This window comes from Balaenoptera borealis, assembly GCF_965194805.1.
Source record: "Balaenoptera borealis genome assembly, chromosome: 20".
NCBI classification, from domain to species: Eukaryota; Metazoa; Chordata; class Mammalia; order Artiodactyla; family Balaenopteridae; genus Balaenoptera; species Balaenoptera borealis.
The window spans coordinates 31149706-31173083 of record NC_138879.1 but is presented as its reverse complement, the minus strand read 5'-3'; the positions used below and the strand labels follow the sequence as shown (position 1 = coordinate 31173083).

General features: G+C 35.8%; 1 long non-coding RNA gene across 1 annotated transcript; it reads right to left on the bottom strand.

Moving 5' to 3' along the window:
* Positions 1 to 22905, bottom strand: LOC309618329. Its single transcript, XR_014238418.1, has 2 exons — positions 19331 to 22905; positions 1 to 18962 (listed from the first exon to the last, which is right to left on the bottom strand). It is a non-coding gene; the product is annotated as an uncharacterized lncRNA (long non-coding RNA).
* Between the last annotated feature and the right edge of the window lie 473 nt (positions 22906 to 23378).

Here is a 23378-nt window from a genome sequence, read left to right as displayed (position 1 = left end):
TTCTTTTTTTTTTTTTACTGTTATATATATATATTTCCACATCTTTATATGGTGAGGAGTTTTATGGCAACAGTTCAAGGGTGGGGTTGCTGATAAGATTAACATGTGTGCAGGGCCTCCACTCCTCTAATCTGGTCTCAGGTAATCTTGATGAGCTTCTCCAGTTCCTTTAATGTAGCCTCAGGTGGTCTTTCTCTGGTATGAGGAATGCTGATCTCTTAAAAGAGCTTAAAGACACTGTTATGTGTATCCCTTAGTGTGGAACAAGGACCCTGTTCCAAGGCTGCACTATTGTTTCCTGGCTGCCTCTCGCTTGTCTTTGCATTCCTTCCCTTCCTGGATTAGCAACTATTTGAAGTTGACATTTGGAACTCAGGGAAGCTCATGGAGGCTGGTGTCAAGAAACAGGGGACAGAAAGGCTTCTGTGTCCAGAAGCCCCACATGGTCCTGGTCAGTTTCAATTTGATATGTTTTCCTCAGCTATCTGGAGCCAGTATCCTGTTCTTTTCCAAACCTGAGTCCCCCACAGGGTGCACAATTGGGGGTGGCTGCAGTGGCTAAGGGCTTGGCAGTGGACAGCCCATTTGTCTCCATGCTGAGTTCCCTCAGATCTCATCATCCAGGATGGCTGTAGTGGCTTGATGGCTCCAACACGCTTTGTTTACTGCTATGGCAGGCAACATTTTTCATTCCCACCTGGTAGAAGAGTCTTGCACTGGGAGAAAATGTCGAGGCCCTTGTATCACAACTTTGCTCAGTCATTAGTGCCTCCAAAATAGCATGCCCTAGGCTGCCACTTTTACTGAACACAAGTTTGTGTGTTCAAAGTACAGTGAGACCAAACAAACTGAAATGCCAGAGTTTGGAGCAGAGAAAATTTTATTGCAAGGCCAAGCAAGGAGAATGGGTGGCTCACACTCAAAAACCCCAAACTCCCTGATGGTTTTTGGGGAAAAGTTTTTATAGGCAAAATTTGGGGTGAGGGCAGCAGGATGTGTGGCTTTCTTCTGATTGGTTGCTGGTGAGGTAACAAAGAAATGTCCTAGAAATCTTGTCCTCAGCCTGAAGTTACCATCCTCCACCTGGGTGGGGACCTTAGTTCCTGCAGAAGAGCTCAAAGATATTGTTATATATATTTCTTGAGGAGGAACTGGGACTTTTCCCCAAGGCTGCAGTATTGTTTCTTGACTGCTCTTCCTTTGTTTCTGCATTCGCTCCCTTCCCTGATTAGCAACTGTTTGAACCTGCCCTTTGGAACTCAGGGAAGGTCAGGAGGCTGAATGAAGCCTATTTCCTACAAACAAGAAATGGGGGACACAGGAAGGCTTTTGTGCCCAAGAGGACCCCAAAGCATCCTGCTCAATTTCACCAGTACCTCTCTTAGTCATTGGCCAGAAGCCATCCCTACAATGTGACCTTATCTTGAAATCTGAGGCCAACAGCTACCAGCTGGAGGCTGTCAGCTAAACCCCTTTCCCCAGTTCTGGGAAGTGTGTCCTTTCTTGAAGGGGACTCTGAGTATCCTGACTGCATATCTGCCACAGAACCTAAAGGAGTAGTTAAATTTGTATAATGCAAAATCCATCAATCATTGCAGTCCATTTGGTTAATATGTTAATAATTATTCTATAGTGAAAGGGAGCAGAATTGCCACCCCAAAATATGTCTCTTTGGCATTAGGATTATCTTGATCTGGTTATTTTTAAGAAAAAAACAAACACAGGAGATAACCAATAGAATTTACCCTTTTGTAAGAGACATTTACGTTTATATGGAAAATCTCCATTTGTGAGGGTTTCTTCCTACCCATACCAGGTAGAGGAGGGTGACTAAAACTCTAGAAACTCTTATCAATGGAGAGGGCAATGACCTAAATGTGCATAACAACCATACCCTTGTTAACTGTGCTTCCTCTTCAAACATACCCTTGTTAACTGTGATAACTTACCATAACTGGTTCCCCCTGCCCCACCAGCATCTTTTGCTTTTGGCTGGAGGTGGTATTTAAATTGTGGTGGGTTGGGCCATTTAAGGGAGTTACTTAGTTTTCCTGGGTATCTTCCATGTATACAAGATGTATATATAGTATTATAATTCTGTTTGTTTTTCTACTGTTAATCTATATTTTATTACAGGAGGTGTCTCAGCCAAAAATCTATATGGGTAAAGGGAAAATTATTTTTCCTCCCCTACAATAGTATAACATAAAACATCATTTACTTGACTATATTTTAACTATTTGGTTAGCGTTGGTTGTTATTGTTTTTTCATTACAAAACTGATTTTACTTTGGATTTGTAAAATCATTTATGAACTCAACTTGGACCCAGGTAAAGAAGGTAATGGGTTTGGGACAGGCCACTCAAAAATAATGCCATATTGGCATATTGATTATTTTGAATTAAACTTAAGAAACAGCAAATGCAAGAGGAACACATTTGTTCTCATGAAGGCAGGAAATAAATCTCCCATGTGAAAGGTACTTGCCCTGTACTAACCAGGAGGTAGAGACATCCTCATAACCAGAGATAGAGAATTTAGGGCTGAGAAGGCTGTATAAACAAACCTTGTTATTTCTACACTAATTTACTATCCCAAGCCCAAACTTCTTTGTCTTGTCAATTGTCTTGTACACAAATATTTTGTTCCTTTGTCTAAATGATGTAAAATTGCCTGTGTTAGAGCAGGCAGATAGCTACATATGAGCAGAGAAAGGGGGACATGGGTCAAATGACAGGAACCATACATCTTGTGAACAACGGGGGTCCTTGGGCAGACAAACAAAAGCAGGAACCTCAGAAAGACAGGAAACCACACATTTTAGGGTGATGAGGGTCCTGGAGGCAGACAAAGAAAGGTGGGAAAAGGGAATCTCTGGCATCAGAATGTAACCATTTGCCCATTATGCCCTCATTACAATAAAATTAACCTTTCAGATAAGAAGTTCCCATCATGCACCAATGCCATGACACTTCTAATCAAGACTAAATAAGTCCAACAAGAAGATATAACAATTATAAATATATATACACCCAACATAGGAGCACCTCAATACATAAGACAAATGTTAACAGCTATAAAAGAGGAAATCGACAGTAACACAATAATAGTGGGGGACTTTAACACCTCACTTACACCAATGAACAGATCATCCAGACAGAAAATTAATAAGGAAACACAGCTTTAAATGACACAATAGACCAAATACATTTAATCGATATTTATAGGACATTCCATCCAAAAACAGCAGATTACACTTTCTTCTCAAGTGTACATGGAACATTCTCCAGGATAGATCACAACCTGGGTCACAAATCAAGCCTCAATAAACTTAAGAAAATAGAAATCATATCAAGCATCTTTTCCAACCACAACGTCATAAGATTAGAAATAAATTACAGGAAAAAAAAAGTAAAAAACACAAACACATGGAGGCTAAACAATACATTACTAAATAACCAAGATATCACGGAATAAATCAAAGAGGAAATCAAAAAATAATTAGCGACAAACAAAAATGAAAAAATGACGATCCAAAACCTATGGGATGCAGCCAAAGCAGTTCTAAGAAAGAAGTTTATAGCAATACAATTCTTCCTCAAGAAACAAGAAAAATCTCAAATAAACAATCTAACATAACACCTAAAGAAACTAGAGAAAGAAGAATAAACAAAACCCAAACTTAGTAGAAGGAAAGAAATCATAAAGGTCAGAGCAGAAATAAATGAAATAGAAACAAAGAAAACAATAGCAAAGCTCAATAAACTAAAAACTTGTTCTTTGAGAAGATAAACAAAATTTATAGACCTTTAGCCAGACTCATCAAGAAAAAGAGGGAGAGGAATCAAATCAATAAAATTAGAAATGAAAAAGGAGAAGTTACAGTGGACACAGCAGAAATACAAAGCATCATAAGGATCATACACCATGATCTAGTGGGATTTATCCCAGGGATGCGAGGATTCTTCAATATACTCAAATCAATCGATGTGATACACCATATTACCAAATTGAAGAATAAAAACCATATGATTATCTCAATAGAGACAGAAAAAGCTTTCACCAAAATTCAACACCCACTTATGGTAAAAACTCTCCAGAAAGTGGGCATAGAGGGAACCTACCTCAACATATTAAAGGCCATATATGACAAACCCACAGCAAACGTCATTCTCAATGGTGAAAAACTGAAAGCATTTCCTCTAAGATCAGGAACAAGACAAAGATGTCCACTCTGGCCCCTATTATTCAACATAGTTTTGGAAGTCCTAGCCACGGAAATCAGAGAAGGAAACGAAATAAAAGGAATACAAATTGGAAAAGAAGAAATAAAACTGTCACTGTTTGCAGATGCCATGATACTATACCTAGAAAATCCCTAAGATACCACCAGAAAACTACTAGAGTTAATCAATTAATTTGGTAAAGTTGCAGGATACAAAATTAATGAACAGAAATCTCTGGCATTCCTATACACTAACAATGAAACATCAGAAAGAGAAATTAAAGAAACAATATTATTCACCAACACAATAAACAGAATAAAATACCTAGGAATAAACCTACCTAAGGAAGTATAAGACCTGTACTCAGAAAACTACAAGACACTGATGAAAGAAATCAAAAATGACACAAACAGATGGAGAGATATACCATGTTCTTGGATTGGAAGAATCAACATTGTGAAAATGACTATACTACCCAAAGCAATCTGCAGATTCAGTGCAATCCCTATCAAATTACTAATGACATTTTTTACAGAACTAGAACAAAAAATCTTAAAATTTGTATGGAGACACAAAAGACCCCAAATAGCCAAAGCAATCTTGAGGGAAAGAAGTGGACCTGGAGGAATCAGACTCCCTGACTTCAGACTATACTACAAAGCTACAGAAATCAAGACAATATTGTACTGGCACAAAAACAGAAATATAGATCAATGGAACAGTATAGAAAGCTCAGAGATAAACTCATGCACCTCTGGTCAACTAATCTTTGACAAAGGAGGCAAGGATATGCAATGGAGAAAAGACAGTCTCTTCAATAAGTGGAGCTGGGAAAACCAGACAGCTACATGTAAAAGAATGAAATTAGAACACTCCATAACACCATACACAAAAATAAACTCAAAATGGATTAAAGACCTAAATGTAAGACCAGACACTATAAAACTCTTAGAGGAAAACACTCTTTGACTTAAACCACAGCAAGATCTTTTTTGACCCACCACCTAGAGTAAAAGAAATAAAAACAAAAATAAACAAATGGGACCTAATGAAACTTAAAAGATTTTGCACAGCAAAGGAAACTATAAACAAATGAAAAAACAACCCTCAGAATGGGAGAAAAATTTGCAAATGAAGCAACTGACAAAGGATTAATCTCCAAAATTTACAAGCAGCCTATGAAGCTCAGTATCAAAGAAACAAACAACCCAATCCAAAAATGGGCAGAAGACCTAAATAGACATTTCTCCAAAGAAGACATACAGATGGGCAAGAGGCACGTGAAAAGCTGCTCAACATCACTAAGTATTAAAGAAATGTAAATCAAAACTACAGTGAGGTATCACCTCATATCAGTGAGAATGGACATCACCAGAAAATCTACAAACAATAAATGCTGGAGAGGGTTTGGAGAAAGGGAACCCTCTTGCGCTGTTGGTGGGGATGTAAATTGATATGGACACTATGGAGAACAGTATGGAGGTTCCTTAAAAAACTAAAAATAGAATTACCATATGACCCAGCAATCCCACTACTGGGCATATACCCTAGAAAACCATAATTCAAAAAGACACATGAACCACAATATTCATTGCAGCACAATTTACAATAGCCAGGTCATGGAAACAACCTAGTTGCCCATCAACAGATGAATGGATAAAGAAGTTGTGGTACATATATACAATGGAATATCACTCAGCCATACAAAGGAATGAAATTGGGTCATTTGTATAGATGCGGATGGACCTAGAGACTGTCATACAGAATGAAGTAAGTCAGAAAGGGAAAAAGAAATATTGTATATTTACACATATATGTGGAATCTAGAAAAATGGTACAGATGAACTGGTTTGCAAGGCAGAAATAGCGACACAGTTGTAGAGAACAAATGTATGGACACAAGCCGGGGCAAGTGGGGGGCAGTTGGTGGTGGTGGGGTGAATTGGGAGATTGGGATTGACATATATACACTAATATGTATAAAATAGATAACTAATAAGAACCTGCTGTATTAAATAAATTAATTAAATAAAATTCAAAAAGAACAGAAAAGAATAAATAAGGGCAAAAATCCCTCCTGCCCTCGGGAAGGTGGAACTGGGATGAAAATCAGGAAATATGAAACATACCCTCCCTCCTCATTGAATATTCTGCCCATTCATTTTCATGCCTTATATAACCAGCTTGTGAAAGAAGCTCATGGCAGCCACTCACCTGAGTTTGCCCACTCTCGCCTTGAGAGTGTATATAGCTTAATAAATACTTGCTTTGCTTTCCTTACTTCATTTCTCATCTCTGAATTCTTTCTGTGACAAGACAAGAACCTACTCTCAGGTAACATCTGCTCTGGTCACTTCTTTGAGCCCCATATTACTATGAGCTCCCCTAGGTCCAAATTAAATTTGTTTTTCTCCTATTAATGTGTTTCATGTCAATTTAATTATTAGACCAGACAAAGAATCTAGACGAGGAAAAAGGAAACTTTTTCCTCCCCTACACAGGTGACTTGGTTTCCACTGAAAAATAAAAACATTCTACTGTGGCCTTTGTTATCATAGAGTTATAATATCATTATCAGTAAGCTGTACTTATTTTTAACTTAGTGAAATCCTATCATATCCTTCCCTTACCCTTGACTAAATAGAGTTAGATGGTACAAGTAAGAGCCATATAATGTATGTGGGACATGGGTGATATCTCAGCAACATTAATCCCTAGCTTTCTGCCAACAGAAAAACCTGAGGACACATAAGTAGCCATGAGGGAAACAGATTTATGAGACAGTTGAACTAGAATTCCTTGCAGTTAAATCCAGATTAAAGTTACAATCATCTCCTTGAGAAAAGGGAGTAGCAATCTTTCCAAAATGCCCTTACACCTTCTTCCAGAATTTTCCATTGGCCAAGAACTGTTTCAGTGTCAGCCTGGATAAGTCCTAGCTGTGATATGATAGAAAAGCACAAGGCATGGAGTCATAAGACCTGCATTCAAACTCATCTTTGTGGCTAAATAGCTATATGACTGCGAATAAATCAGGTAAAATGTTTGAGCCTCAATTTTCTCGTAGATAAAATGTTAACAATATCTCACAGGGCAATTGTGTTAGTCAAAAGACCTAATATATGTGAAAGCGTCTTGGAAATACTCATTCTTGCTTAAAAATATAAGATATTAATGAGAATACCTTGCTGAGAGGGATACTAAAACCTTTGCTGCAGTATCGTTAGGGGAAAAATGATTAGAGATTTGCCCTCTACTACCTTCTATGAAATAGAGTAGAAATATTCTACTATCCAAGCTTGTTCCCTCCAGTAGAGTTGTTCTCTCTGAAATTTACATTCTTTGAGATACAGCACAAGTCCCTCTTCCTCTGTAAAACTTCTCTGATCATCTAAAGCTCTGTCCCCTTATTAATTTCCTAAATCTTTATGTTAATTCATTACCTTATATTATTAGTTTATTTTTATCAACTGTAATTGAATGACACAAGGGCAAAATACAATAGTACTCTACTTGGAATCAGGAGAGAAGGGTTTTTGTCCCAGTTCATAATTTTTTATGTTTTATTCTTTGCTATAAAAACAGAATAACTTCTAAGATACCTTTCTGCCAGTAAAAAGAAATGCATATGTATTATTCTACTGCTTAGTGTTTCCTCCTGGAGAAAAATTCTAAGTGTGTGTGTGTGTGTGTGTGTGTGTGTGTTTCCCCTGAAATGCTCTTGGGGTCATATTTTCAGACTCACACGCTGTTTTTTAACCCCTGCAATCAAGCTAAAAAGTAAAAATAAATCTCTTTATTAGCAAAGTGCTCCTGCTTGAGGGTAAATTCTGTGACTCCCCTTAAAGACTCAAACCATTTCCCCATGCCTTATGTGAGTCAGCTATTTAACTTTATTAATATTTTATTAAGTTCCACTCAAAATTATTGAAGCATATTGATTATAAAAATTTTAGGGCACTTCATTTTCTCTGACTCACAGAATGTGAACATAATGATCAAAATTGTGAGTCAAAATGAATAGATTATGTAATTCTTATAATGGGTTCCAGGCTACTATAATTTAATTTTTTTTAATCTAAGTTAAAGTAATTAAATATGGGTTGCTAATTTTAACCTGCCTTAGGGTTCATCAGGTACTTAATACACATGCACTCCATCTCAGCAACGTTCACTAGAATGTCTCACCCCTTTAATCTTTTCTGGACTTCATGGGCCAATCCCAAATTTTAGGGCAATCCCACTATACACATTCTCTGTCTTGTTTCACCCTTAGTACAGTTAGAGATTCTGGTTTTGTTATAGCCATTGGAAATTTAAAGTCTCCCCTTAGAGTTGTTCTCTAATTTCTATATGTATAGAAACAAGAGTAAACATAACACCTATCAACGTTTCCAACCACTTTGCTCTAACTTCATTCTTATGATTTTGCTAGTGAGGCATTTGACTATTAATATCTAACTCCAATAGGAAAATCTACATTCCCTGTGCTTCTTATCCTTTTGTCTATGAAATGCTATGTAGGTATTGTCTCCAATATATGTGTAGACATTAATAAGGTTTGTTTATGTTTATGAACATCATCTTCATTTTATCTTCTGTAATCATTAATTATATACTAATTTCTTCCCATAGTTATGATCCCAAGCCTAAAAGTCAGCCAACTATTTATTTGCATTAGATGGGTACCTAAATTCATAGTTGATTAAATTAGATCATTCTGCTTTATCATACTTGAACAGTTATTTACCCATCCATTAGGCATTTTTCATTCCTTCTTTCCTTTTTCCTCTTTTTAATTTTTTTCTTTAAATTTCCATCTATACAAATTTATTAATTCATTTGAGAAGCAAAGAGGCATATAATTTCTTGGCATTCAATCTAAGCTTAGAGCATTTTGACCTTGAATTCTGCCAAGACTTTCCCAAGTGCCTTGGGTCCAGGTGTGGTTGCTAAGATACATGTTATTAATCTTCTAGTAAAAAATATAGGGGTCAGGGTGTAAAGAAGTATGTTTACTAAGGAGTCTTGGTAATTAATTTTGCTTGGAATTTAGAACACTTCATGTGATTAGAAAATATTTTAACTTTTTCAATTGTTTTCCTTTTTGTTTTTCATATGATAAAAAAAAATCCTCAATTCAAGGAGGGAAACCTGCACATTTTTATAAATTGGAGTACACCATTTTTAAAATTATTTTATTCCACAACTATTTACATGATATAGCATATTCTTTCCAAAAATTGATATGACTTTTAATAAAAATTGTATTACCACAAAGAATACATTTTTAAAACACAAAAGATGAGTAAAAATAAGAACATAGAAATGTTAGGCTAATATAAGCAATGTAATTCATCATTAACTTTGACCCCCAGCTTCCTGAATCCTGAAACATAAAGGTAAACTTGTTAAATTATATCATTCCAATGGTTTCATAAAAGAAATCTTACTGTTTATCAAGAAATGCATACATTTTCATGAAAATTAATCTCAATTTTTGTTTGAGAGGGGAAATATTGAATGTCATAATGGACAATATATCCAATAATTTTGTGGCTAGTATAAGCAGTGGCCCACATTGAATTCTACCTGTCCACACAGGAGACACTCCTTAAATATTTGCTGAACTGATTTCAGTTCCTAATCTCAATGCCTGCTCCTGGCTCAGCACAGTAGCTTTGTACTCTCACCAACTCTTCTTGGTGTGTTTACAACTGTTTATTAATAGTCTCTAGTCTTACAGCATACTCCAGCCTACTATCACAATGGAGAGAGCACACTTTTTTTTTTTTTTTTGAGTCCAATAAGACCTGGTTTTGAGTCCTAGAACCACCATTTACTAGTTCTCTACCTTGGGCAAGTTAGTTATCTTCTTTACTCTTTATTAATCTATAAACAGGCCTAGTAATAGTCCCTATCTCATAGAACATGAACATTAAATTTAATTATATAATGTATATGAAATATACAGCATTGTACCCAACTCACAATAAACACTAGATAAATGTTAAATCTCAATACTGTAGTTTTTCTAAAATTCAAATCTGAACACATTGCTCCATTATTTAAATGCCAATAATTTTCAACTCCCCACAGAATGAAATATCAACTTCTAAGAATGACATGCAGAGTTCTCCATGGGCAAGTTACTGCTTACTGCTCAGAGTACCTGCTCCCTGCATTCTCTTCATATTAATCACACAAACATTGTCGTTCATAGTCCCTAATTCCATGCCATTTGGATGTGGCAGACTCAGCCTTAAATATCTGCAGATCTCATTCATCTTTTCCAATCTTTCAACCTGAAGGTGGACAATTCATTTTTCATAAAACACAAGTATGATCACCAGGAGGTAGTGTTCCCTAAACATCCAGGCTTAAGAGACTTGTCTTCTTCTCTAGCACTCTCTACTTTATGTATTTATGTAATCATACTTTTCATACTTAATTAGATTTCTTTATACTATGATCTCAGTTATATCATGTGCCTGCATTAGTATAATTTTTAAATTTTTCTAATATATGAACTTTTTTATTTCTCAAAAATATTTATGTACAACTCTCTATATATACATATTTGCACTATATAAAATATGCACAAAATAGACATTAAAAAGGATGAGATAAACATATAAAGAGAAGTGTGAATATTTTCTCAATGTCAAACCCTGTTCTGGAAATCATTGATTTATTTAACTGTAAAGTCCTGGAGAAAAGAGACTTTGTTTTTAACCTCAGTGCTCTGCACAGTGTTCAGCTTTGTTGTAAATATTGTTTGTAGAGTGACTGAATTAATGAATAATATTTATTTATATTGATCATAATAAAGAACAAAGTATTTCAGTGGGGATGCATAAAATGACCACTGGTTTATTGCTTTATGGCTCTTTAAGTTGTTCAAAGGTTAAAGCCCAGAGTATGTAGATAGGTGGATAATTAATAATAAAATGAGTAATATGTGATATTTATTGAGGAACTCTTATAGAATGGTCTCATGGAGTAGATAGGCAGCATATCTTTTAATTCATCCTTTTTGATTAACAACATTTTTTTTTTCCACAGTGAAATTTTTTATAGAAACTGAAGAAAAGGAATTTAAGTTAAAAAATCCTGGAATGCAGATATTCTTATTTCTTCATTGAAGGGTGATCCAAATACTATATGCACTGGGAATTCCCTGACAGTCCAGTGGTTAGGGCTTCACACTCTCACTGCCGAAGGCCTGGGTTCTATCCCTGGTCAGGGAACTAAGATCTCACAAGAAGCTCTGCATGGGCAAAAACAGACAAACAAACAAACAAAAACCAAAATACTGTATGTACAGATTTACAGATAATGACATTAATACTACTACTACTACTAAAACTCCATCACCAAATGTTTACTGATTACTTCCTTTATACCAAGCACTGTTCTGAATCATTTTACATCCATTAATTACCATAATCCTGACCCAAATTTATGGGTTAATATTTTCTCCTTTTTACAGATAAAAAATCAAAGCATAAAACGTCTTAATATATTGTTCAAGATTATAGAGCTAGAAAGTGATGTAGCTAAGATTTGAATCCAGATATTCTTGGCTATGGCACCTATCCTTTTAATGATTATTTCATACTGCCTTGAACATGTCTTATTCAAATACTTCTATATTCATTCCTCTGTCAATGGACATTTAAGGGAGGAATGGATAAAGAGGATGTGGAACATATATACAATGGAACATTACTCAGCCATAAAAAAGAATGAAATAATGCCATTTGCAGCAACATGGTTGGAACTAGAGATTGTCACACTGAGTGAAATAAGTCAGACAGAGAAAGACATATATCATATGATATTGCTTATAGGTGAAATCTAAATAAATTGTGCAAATGAACATATTTACAAAACAGAAATAGAGTCACAGATGTAGAAAACAAACATGGTTACTGGGGTGGGGGGGAGGGATAAATTGGGAGAGTGGGATTGACAAATACACACTACTATATATAAAATAACTAACTAATAAGGACCTACTGTATAGCACAGGGAACTATTCTGAATACTCTGTAATGACCTATATGGGAAAAGAATCTATAAAAGACTAGATATATGTATATGTATAACTGATACACTTTGCTGTACAGCAGAAACTAACACAACATTGTAAATCAATTATACTCTAATAAAAATTTAAAAAATACTTCCAGAATTAATTAATGGTATGGAAAAGCAAAATAAGGGCAATCTGTTGTCAATTATAGAGATCTGAATTTTAAGTGACTGAGTATATTTGCTGAGTGCCATAATATTGTAGAGCATTTTATAATTGAAACATACAATTAGTTTCTTGTGTTTTAAAGATTTAGATGAGAATATAAAGTGGGTAAAAACATGTATGCATGTTCAAAGCATCTTTCTTTTTTTACAGTTGATAGCTGATAGAATAGTTGAAATTACTGCTAAAGTATCTATGTAATGACTTTATCAAATAATATATCCCTTTGCTGTGATAATTATTATTATGAGACCTTGAAACTTAATTAATTGAGGTTTTTTTTGCTATTTTATTGGCAGTCAGATAAAGTTCTCTATTACTGTGAATGGTAACACACTATGACATTACATTACAACTGAAAAGTAATTATCTTTATTGGACAGTATATCAAGTGAAAGGTCAATGGCATGTAAACTTTTTTATTGGAATGTAAAATGTCCCTTTTTATTGCACTATGTGTATACAGCACCTTTAGCTGAGCTTTGCACTTTAGATAGAATATAAATTAATAAATAATAATTTGCTATTAAAAGTATAAGAAATATAATTGTAAAGATGTTAGATTCCTACCAAAGTTGAAATATATGTTGAATTTTTTCTGCTAAATAGTTATGAAATATTCCATACCCTTAAAAATGCAGCAAACTTTACCCATGAGTAGTTTACTTATCTATTGACTCTTACAATTTATAAGACTTGAGGTCAAAACTCATATTGGCTTGACCTTTCAGGAGACTATGGATCCATTGGCCTGGTAAGCTATGATGTCTCTCATCCGGGTAAAATATAAGTCAGGTTTCTCAATTTTAATAAGTGGTATGCTGAACTAAGTGAAAACAAATGCAAAGAAGCAGATGAGGCTGAAGGTAGGGTATAAGCTCTCCTTTCATAAATAACAAAATATAGTTCTGCTGGCATGCTATTTTATAATATGCACCTCAGAATTGCTTTGATTAAGAAAGTTATTCAAGAAATTATAACCTCTTCAGGAATTTCCCTGGTGGTCCAGTGGTAAAGAATCTGCCTTCCAATGCAGGGGACGTGGGTTCAGTCCCTGGTAGGGGAACTAAGATCCCACATGCTGAGGGGTAACTAAGCCCAGGCCACAACTACTGAGCCTGTGCACCTCAACTAGAGAGAGAAAACCCGCATGCCACAAATAGAGAGAAGCCTGTGTGCCACAACGAATAGCCCGCATGCTGCAACTAAGACCTGACACAGCCAAGAATAAAATAAATAAATAAATAAATAAATAATAAAAAAGAAAGTATGACCTCTTCCAACCTCCAATGGATACAAAAACAGTATTCTAGACCTGCACTGTCTAATAAGTATGTCCGGGCACACATGTCTTATGAGCACTGAGAGTGTGGCTCGTCAGAACTAAGATGTGCTCTAAGTATTAAATATGTGTTGGATTTCAAAGATTTAATAAAGAAAACCAAGATAAGATTTTTTTCATACTTTTTATATTGATTACATGTAGAAATGATAATAGTTTGAATATATTAGGTTGAATAAACTATATTAACAAATTTAATGTCACCTAATTTTTTATTTTTAATGTGGCTATTAGGAAATTTAAAATTACACATGTGGTTTCTATTCTATTCTATTCTATTCTATTCTATTCTATTCTATTCTATTCTATTCTATTCTATTCTATTCTATTGAAAAGCTCTGCTCTAGACCTTAGAAGAGTAGCACCTGGAGCCTCTGGGTCTGTAAACAAAATTCTCAGCACTTTGACTAACCTACTGCCTAAGGGTCATAGCCTGTTTCACAGTTTGTCAATACAAGAGCAAGTCAGAGAAGGTATCATGAGAAACAGTGAGACAGATAACATGCCCCTCCTGGGAAGGGATGTTTAACAAAGCAAGGAGAAAAGCAGCAAGTAAACTGCAGGCTCCCCTTGCTTCTTCATGAAAAGCCTCCTTGTCTATTTACCATATGAGAGAGAAGTGTATAAAACATGACATCACTCTGAGCTAATGCAACCTTACTCCTATTTTCAGTTAGGTGCTCCCCAAATAGCAAATGTGAACAATGGTACATCTTCCTAGGACCAGGGAGTGGTGTCACACCCAAGGCACTGGTATGCATTACAATAGATCATTTAGTTTTGAAGAACATGGAATTTCTTCTATTATTAAATGCCTAGGGAAAAATTAAAATGAAAAATAAAATTCCATTATTTTTCATAAATTTGAATCTGTAATAACTAAATTCCAAATTTTTCTATTCCCAGTTCTTGTTCTGCATTCTCTCATTCGAGTGGCCCTTAGACAGTTCAGACAGTTGATTAGATTTTAAATTTCTTCTGGAGCAAATGCCACCTGGCCAATATTAAATTGGATCTTTTTTCCTTCCCTATACTAGGATTATGCTTCTCTGCTCACAGTCATGTGATTTGCATATGTGTTCTGTAGGCAGATTACACAGCCCAGCTTCATTGACTTAGGGTTTTGCCATAACATGTGATGTGGTCAATTGAATATAAGGAAATAATGATGCTTTCCATTAACAAGTGGAAGTTTAAGGGTGAATATATGTTTAAATTAAGCTGTTTTCCATTCTTGATCGCTGGCATGAGAATGGCATGTTCCAGTTAGGAACCAATCAGCTTGGCCTCAGAATGAAAATAAACATCTTGTTTTGAATGGGGCAGAGACAAGCAAAGTCAAAGCTTATGTAATAGGAGAGAGGAACATTTATTGCTTTCAACCATTGATTACTTACGTTATTTGTTACCACAGCAATTTTGCCTGAAGCAACAATTGTAAGCTGGTATGTTGTTTATGTTATATAATTATGGATTTAATGATAATTGGGCAAAATTTGATTCTAAAACCCAGGGCACAGTACAATGCAAACCCATATACTCTTACCAAACTAAGACCATATTAGAGACTTGGTAACATGTGAGGAGGAGGAGGTTAAAAAAAAAAGATAAATTGTCAGGAAACTCAAAAGTATCTTTGCCTCATCCTCTCAGTTTGCCAATAACCTTGTATCAATTGTTCAGAGTTCTTCCATAGGAGGACTGGATATGTGAAATGAAGAGAAGAATCTGTAATATTCCCCTTCTGGTCCTCTTTCCTCCTAGATACTGGTACAGTATTGTTCCCTCTGAGTAAATATGTCATAGGATAATAAGTATCACTCTATCAATCACCAAAAAGGTTAATTTGACTACATCATGAAAATCAAAATCAAGATATACACAACTCAACTAGATGGTTAGTGTTCATTGAAATATAACATGCCATCCCTGTTATATTTGATTGCCAAGTTTTCCATCATGTTTTCTATATTTTGTTATTAACAAATTTGTGCCATGACATTAAAAGAAAGCACAAAGTTATAAATAACAGTGCTATATGATATCTATATAGCACTTGATAATTACCAGATTACTTTCAAATACATGATTACATGATTATGTTTCACACTATATCTGAAAAGTTACAGATGCCAATTATTATCATATAAATTTTAAGTGTGAGGAAAGGATATTCAGGGAGACTTGAGAATTCAGCCACGATTATGTAACTAGAAAGTTTCTGAGTTATACCTGGATTCCATGGCTTCTGTCTTTTATTTGGTGCTTTCTATACTATGCTCTTTATAACAAAGGCTTTGTTGATGCCCCACAAAAATCTTCCCTGCTCCCCAACCACTTACATAAACATGTAAAATCTGAGTTAAGTGTATGCTGTTCTAGACTTCTCTTTATCATAACAATCATAGTACTTTTTGGGGTTTTCCCCACTAGTTTGACAAGTAAGCCCTAAATTCCATGACAATAGGAACTATACTTTTTTTTTTTTAATTTGCTCCAGCCCCACTTACTTTATTAAGTCCCATACATGCTGCCTTTTAAGTGAGCCACTAGAAAATTAACATTTTAATAATCTGAGAGCATCTCTCTTCTGTAAAAGTAAGGATAGGTTTAATAATAATAATACATTATATTGATTGAATCAAATAAATAATTATTAACTTATCTCAGGCAAATAGATCCCTCTCAAGAAGAATATGACTGACCTTGCACACCCCATAGCCCCAACTTTAGGTATAGCAACCTATCATGCTGGCATTCTTGCTACCCCCTTTCTAAGATAAACCCAGATGATGCGACTTAGTCATACAGTTGGTCAAGGGAAAAGAAATGATACAGATATAGGCTCTAAAACAGTGATTCTTAATCTTTGCTACATATTAGAATCACCTGGGGGAATTCTTAAACTAACAAGTCCATAGACATTCTATTTTAATTCGACCGGAGTGGGGCCTGCACATCAGTATTCAAAAACAAAAATTTCTGAAATCTAATGCATAACCAGGATTTAAAATCAGCTTCTTAAAATTATGTTGTACCAGTCCCTAAAAATGATAAGGACAGTGTAAATGGGCAAAGTAGGTTGGATTGTTAATCCAACTAGGGGATTGTAAGTAAAGAAAAAATAGGGGAGATTGCTGTAAGTTAATGATCACTCAAGAAAACAGGTTTATTTAACCACAAAACCAAGCAGGCTTGCCTAGCAACAAAACCAAGTGACAGAAGCACGAGACATGCCCCAAAACAATAAAACAATAGTGGCATGAGACCTACATCCTGCCCAGTGAGCTCAGTAAGTTAATGATCCCTAGGACATGCTCTCAGCACACATGAAAAACAATAATTTATGAAAAGGTGCTCATTGTACAGAGATCTGAAATAATTTTTACAGTCCTGGCTTGACCATGTAGGGACAAAAAAACTCCCCTCCCCAACCTGGAGGAGGAGCTGATGATGGAAGCATGATGACTACTCAAACAAGACAAAGAAGGTCTTTTTCCCCTCCCCACTTTTCCTTTGATTATAAAACTGTAGCCCACTAAGTTCTCAGGGCAGCACCCTCTCACCCACCCGCTTGTAAGCCTCACAAGCATTCTATTCTAACAAATCACTTCTTATCTATCACTTTGCCTCTTGCTGAATTCTTTCTGTGCTGAGACATAAAGGACCGGCTCCTAGGACCCCCTCCAAAGTGACACTTATCAGTTTCAATAAGTCTTACATTTACAGATTTCAGGAAATTCATTGGATGGCAGCATGCAGAACTCTGGCTGTAGTGCTCACTTTCATTCAAGAATTGCCTAGGACAGTAGACTAAATAAAGAGGGATGTATTACATTACTAGACAATATGTCAGCTGGAGAGGGAAATCAGGCTCTTGTTAAATTTGATTGTTACTTAAAAATTAGTAATACAGCCATTTACCTATCACAAACTCTTCCTGTATTAGTTACTTCTATACAGATAATTAGAATTCTACTCAGTTACACAGCCTGGCTTGGCCAGGGTACCACACACTTTCAAGTATAACATGGACTGTTGGTTGGGTGATCATGAGGAAGTTGCTGGATGCTGCAGTCACACTCATCTTACCCTGACTCAGAGAGTATTTTAAGCCAAAGAGCTCAAAAGACTCCAAATGAGAGTAGTTATGACATTTAGGCAAGGTGTGGTTATATCCCAATAAATCATAGTCACACAAACAGAACAAGCATAAAAATAAGCAAGAAAAGTCATTTCCTTTGACAGCAAAATTTTTACTCTGTAACTTCATCAGGTTGTATCTTCCTTTATATCTCTTTCAAGCAAGTGAACTTCCTATACTGGCAAATGAAAAAAAATGCCAATTTTCTTTGTACAGATTTTAATAATTTAAACAGATAATGATAAAAATATCTGACCCATCTTAGTTTTACATATACCACCGTTTGCAAATATATCATCAGACTAGGAACAAGAGGAATTTGTTAACTTCAGTAATTAAAGACAAGGGAAACAATATCCAGAGCCAATGTTCCCATTTGAAAGACACAAATGGTAATGAAACTGAGCAGGACCCTGTGGGGCCCTCCTGGGTACAATTCTTTCCATGTTCCCTCTTTCTTGTTAATAGGAAATAGGCTTCAGTCAGCCTCCTTGACATTCCCTGAGTTCCAAAGAGCAGATTCAAACAGTTGTTAATCAGGGGAGGAAAGGAATCAGAAACAAAGGAGAAGCAGTCAAGAAACAATAGTGCAGGATGGGGTAGCGTCCTGGTTCCTCCTCAGGGAATATGTATAACAATATCTTTGAGTTTTTCTGCAGGAACTAAGGCTGTCACCCAGGTGGAGGATGGTAACTTCAGGCTGAGCACAAGATTCCTGGAACTCTGCCCTCCCTGTTGCCTCACCAGCAAACAATCAGCAGAAAGTCTGCACACTGTGGAAGATAATAAACACTCTGATCCCCTCCTCGAATGATTCTCCCTTTAAAAACTTTCATGGTAGAGCAGAATCTTCAGAGTTGTTTCTTGGACACAGGTCTGCCTTCTCCCCAGGTTGCCAACCTCCTGAATAAAGCAACTTTTCTTTTCCAACCAACACTTGTCTCTCAAATATTGACTACTGAGCAGCAAACAGCCAAATCTGAGTTCTGTAACAGTAAGAATGGGAAAATTTTAATTTACAGAAAAATCAAACATGTAATAAGATTCAGAATGCCCGACTATGAACAATATCAAATAAGAAAGTTTTTTTTCAGTAAAAAATAAAATGGTCACAGATAAGTAACACATTGATTGCTGCAAAAAACAAAACATTAAAAAAACAAATCAAGAAATCTTTCTCACATTCAAAAGAAAAGGAAGAGATAAGAGACTAGAAGACAGAGCCAGAAGATGTAGAATTAGAGATGAGAGCAGACTAAAAGTGACACAATAAAGAAAAATAATCAGTGAACACAAACTTCGCTATACCTTTGGAGACAAAAGAAAGATATTCTAAGATATCCTAATGATTTACATTTTTCTTTGTCGTCCTTACAGAATGTGGAGCCTGTTCAGCCTCGAGAGCTAATATAGTTCTGTCAGGTATTGTTCTTCTCTTTTCTGTCTAATATATTTTTCTCAGATTTATATAATTTTTCCTGAGAAAGGTAGGAAGAGAAAAGTTTCAGTGAATAACAGGTACTAATACAGAGCAAGGCCTTATGGGGCTCCTGGGCACAAAACCTTTCTGTGTCTCCTATTTCTTTGATTACAGGAAATAGCCTTTATTCAGCCTCCATGACCTTCCCTGAGTTCCAAGTGGCAGATTCAAGCAGTTGTTAATTAGGGAAAGGAGGGAATGCAAGACAAGGGAGAAATAGTCAAGAGTAAAAAGAGTGCAGCCTTGGAGCAAGGTCCTGGTTCCCCATCAATGCACACAACAATATCTGTGAGCTGTTTTGCAGATACTGAAACCTCCTCCAGGTGGGAGAAGTTAATGATTAATGATGGTATGCTGCCCACAAGCATGTAGACCCCAGACCAGTTGGAACCAGAAGGTTGATGATGCTGACTCCTACTTACCTCACCACCAACCAATCACAAGAATGTCCATGAGCTGATCATGCCCTCTTTGAAACATTACTATAAAACTTCTCACTACCCTCTCCAAGTTGGGACACACGATTTTGAGGGTATTAGCTGGCTGTGGGCCCCTTTGCCTGGCAAAGCAATAAAACTATTCTTTTCTACTTCACCCAAAACTCTGTCTCCAAGATTTAATTCAGTGTCAGGGTACAGAGGCCAGATTTGGCTTCAGTACTATGGATTAGAAGAGACTAGGTAAACATAGATATACGCAGGTGAAACTTTTTACTTTAAAGCAAAAACAAAAATTCTAAATCTTACATGCAGAAACAAACAAAAAGTCTTAAAGAAAAGAGAAAAAAAGTGTTGGCATCAGGTTCTCCATCTTCATAACTCTGAAAGCTAGACTATACAGGCACAATTTCTGGAGTATTGAGAGGGAAAGCCTGTGAATGGAAAAAATCTTTATGCAATATATATTTTGTAAAAGTGATGGTGATGGTAGAATATTTTTGGAATATTTCCAAATTTTCCCCATAAAAAGGCAGAATACCCAGATATACAGACTGTATCTTAAATAAAAATTGACAAGTTTTGTTAGTGATCTAAACTTGGGTGCCCTCACTCATGCTCAGTAAAGCCAATCTACTGATATTAGGTTGTGGTGAAGGGAAGGATGCAGGATGCCAAGCAAGGAGTCCAGAACAGTATTAATGCTCAAAAGCCTGAACTCCCTGATGGATTTCAGGGAGGCATTTTTAAAGGCAAGGTGAGGGAGGGGAGTTGCAGGGTATGTGATCAGCTCCTGTACAATTCTCTGATGGGTTGATGGTGAGGTAGCAGGGTGCTGTCACAATGGTTAACATTATCAATCTTCAGGCTCCAGTAAGTCTGGGGGCTATGTGCTCATGGTCATTAAGTAGTTAACTTCTTCCATTTGGTGGAGGTTTTAGTATCTGTAAAACAACTCAGGAATGTGCATCAGATACTGTTATCTAGATACTTCAGGGAGGCATCAAAGGAGAGGACCTTGACAGAGGGTTCTGTCCTGGGAAGGTCCCATAAGCCCTGATCTGTTATAGTTTCCCCCCTCAACTCCAAAGTGTGAGTGAGTGGGAACAAGGCACTGACAGCCACAAGCCCTTTATATTCTCAGGGAATCAATGGGACATCTGAGGGATCACAGAAGGTGAGAACCCTCAAAGAGCCAACAGACTTCATGGGAAACACAGTAGGACAATTTGAGAAGAGCATTTAACACTGGGTTGTGTCTTACATACTTTAACATATGGGTTTATGCAAGTGGTCCAGAGTGAAATATATAAGGTCTGGAGTAACCAGAACACTATGAGCTCTCAAAACTAACCAGAAGGTTCTCTCTTCCACTGGAGAGAAATTGTTGGGAGTTGGATAAATTAAGGAGAATAGAGAGAATAGTAGAAAAGAAATGAAAGAAAAATGCAGAAAATACAGAATACACAGAAAAGAGAAGGGGCACAGAGCCAGGAGATCAAAGAAACTGTAAGGTAATATTTCTAAACTCATCACAGAAACAAGAGAAGGACTAGTAGAGCAGAAGAGCTAGAAAATCTCTTCTCACCTCTCAGAGTCTTAGAAAGCTAATTTAATGTATACATAAACAACATTGTTATTGTACCAAAAGAAAGGATAGGGGGTGGAATATTATCCCTATAGACAATGAGATCATGCAACAAATATATGCATATAAAATATAAAGTTCTAATCTAATATTTCAAAACAAATGAAAAGTGATCCAAAACATGAAATAATAATGTAAATCAGAATTAGAAAAACTCATAAAGTGATAGAATTCTAGAAAGACAAGAAATAAAAGAAAAATTCATTTCAGAAATAAACACTAAACTAAAAGAAAAACAAGAGTGAATGCCTTAAGATAAAAAGAAAGACTATTTAAACACCAAGAAAAAATAAAATAAAATATTGAAATGAAGTGACAGATAAAGAACATAATTAAAGTGAATTGAGCATATATATGTGTCACCAAAGAAGAAAGTGAAATTGATGAAACAAGACAAATACTATAACATGAATTCAGAAAAATGTTACTAAAATTTTAAAAAGAAATAAAACCCTCAAAATTACATATTGAAAGGACAGTATCTCTTAGCGAAAATGTTGCCAGAATGCTTCTTTTGAAATGAAGCCCTGAAAGAAAAATAAACCACCAAAAAATTGGACAAAATATCAAAATAATTAAGTCATTTAAAAGACAAAGAAAATAAGATGGTGATCAGATTTTTATTGATAATAACACAATGCCAGAGATAATGAATATTTTTGATATTCAGGGAGAGAAAATGTGAGGCAAATGTCATATATCTATCTAAATGCACAGATAAGTTTCACACACAAACTGTCATAAACTTGCAAAATTACTTTAGAAAGTACTCCTGAAATAATAGAGTAAGGGCCTTCTAAAATCCATAAAAGCAAAAGGAACAAAAGCAAAAATTGTCAAAAAAAAAAAAAAAAAAAGCAAAAATTGTCAAAGTCAATTATTTTGGAAATCTGGAAATTAACCATAGGTTTGCAACAATGTAAGGAGTGTTTATTCAAGAAAACTGGCTGAATTTCATTAAGAACAACAAGCTTTATGAAATCTTAATTGGCTCTATACCCATCATCCTCTCCCAAGCTCTGCAAGTAGCTTTGAAAAACAAAAGCTACACAATAAGTCATGATAGCTCTGAAAATCAGAAGGCCAGCAGCTGCTGGAGAAGACAACACAGGATAGACTCAGAGCTTGCTCTATGTAAACAACACTATCCTCAGGGCATTTGTGAAAAACCATCATAAGAATTATTTATAATCACAGCTGCCTGAGGCAGCAATATCATTTGTGGCTAATAAGAGGCTGATCAAAATATTTAAAGGGAAAAACTAGGAAATAAGTTCCTTTAGGAAGTTCCAAAAAGCTCTAGAATATTCTCGGTGATCAAGAAGACCACAAACATGCACAAGACTGTGTGCATGCCCAGGAAAGGCACAAGAACATTCTGATCTCACCTCTGCCTGACTTTGTAGCTGGTGCAAGCAGGAAGTGAAGATTAAGACAACATTTTTGGAGATTAGAGAGACACCCCAACACACATACAGGCCCTTCTGCAAGGACTGGGAGACTTACTGGTTCAAGGCATTTAAGGGAATCTCTGTCTGGTCCTCAGCTGATCACTAAGCTAACCATGCAGAGACTTCATGACCATACAAAACATGAATGTAGAATTTACCAAATTAGTGCAGAAAAGACACTTAGACAAACAGCAATAATAACAAAAACAACAGCAAACAAATGGTAACAAACAGAACAACAACAAAACTCAGAAGAGGGGGAAATCTGACTTCCAGAGTTGCCACATTGTAATATTCAAAATGTCCTGTTTTCAACAACAAAAAATTATGTTGAAAAACAATTTTCAACAACAACAAAAAACAATAAACAAGAACACGACACCTAC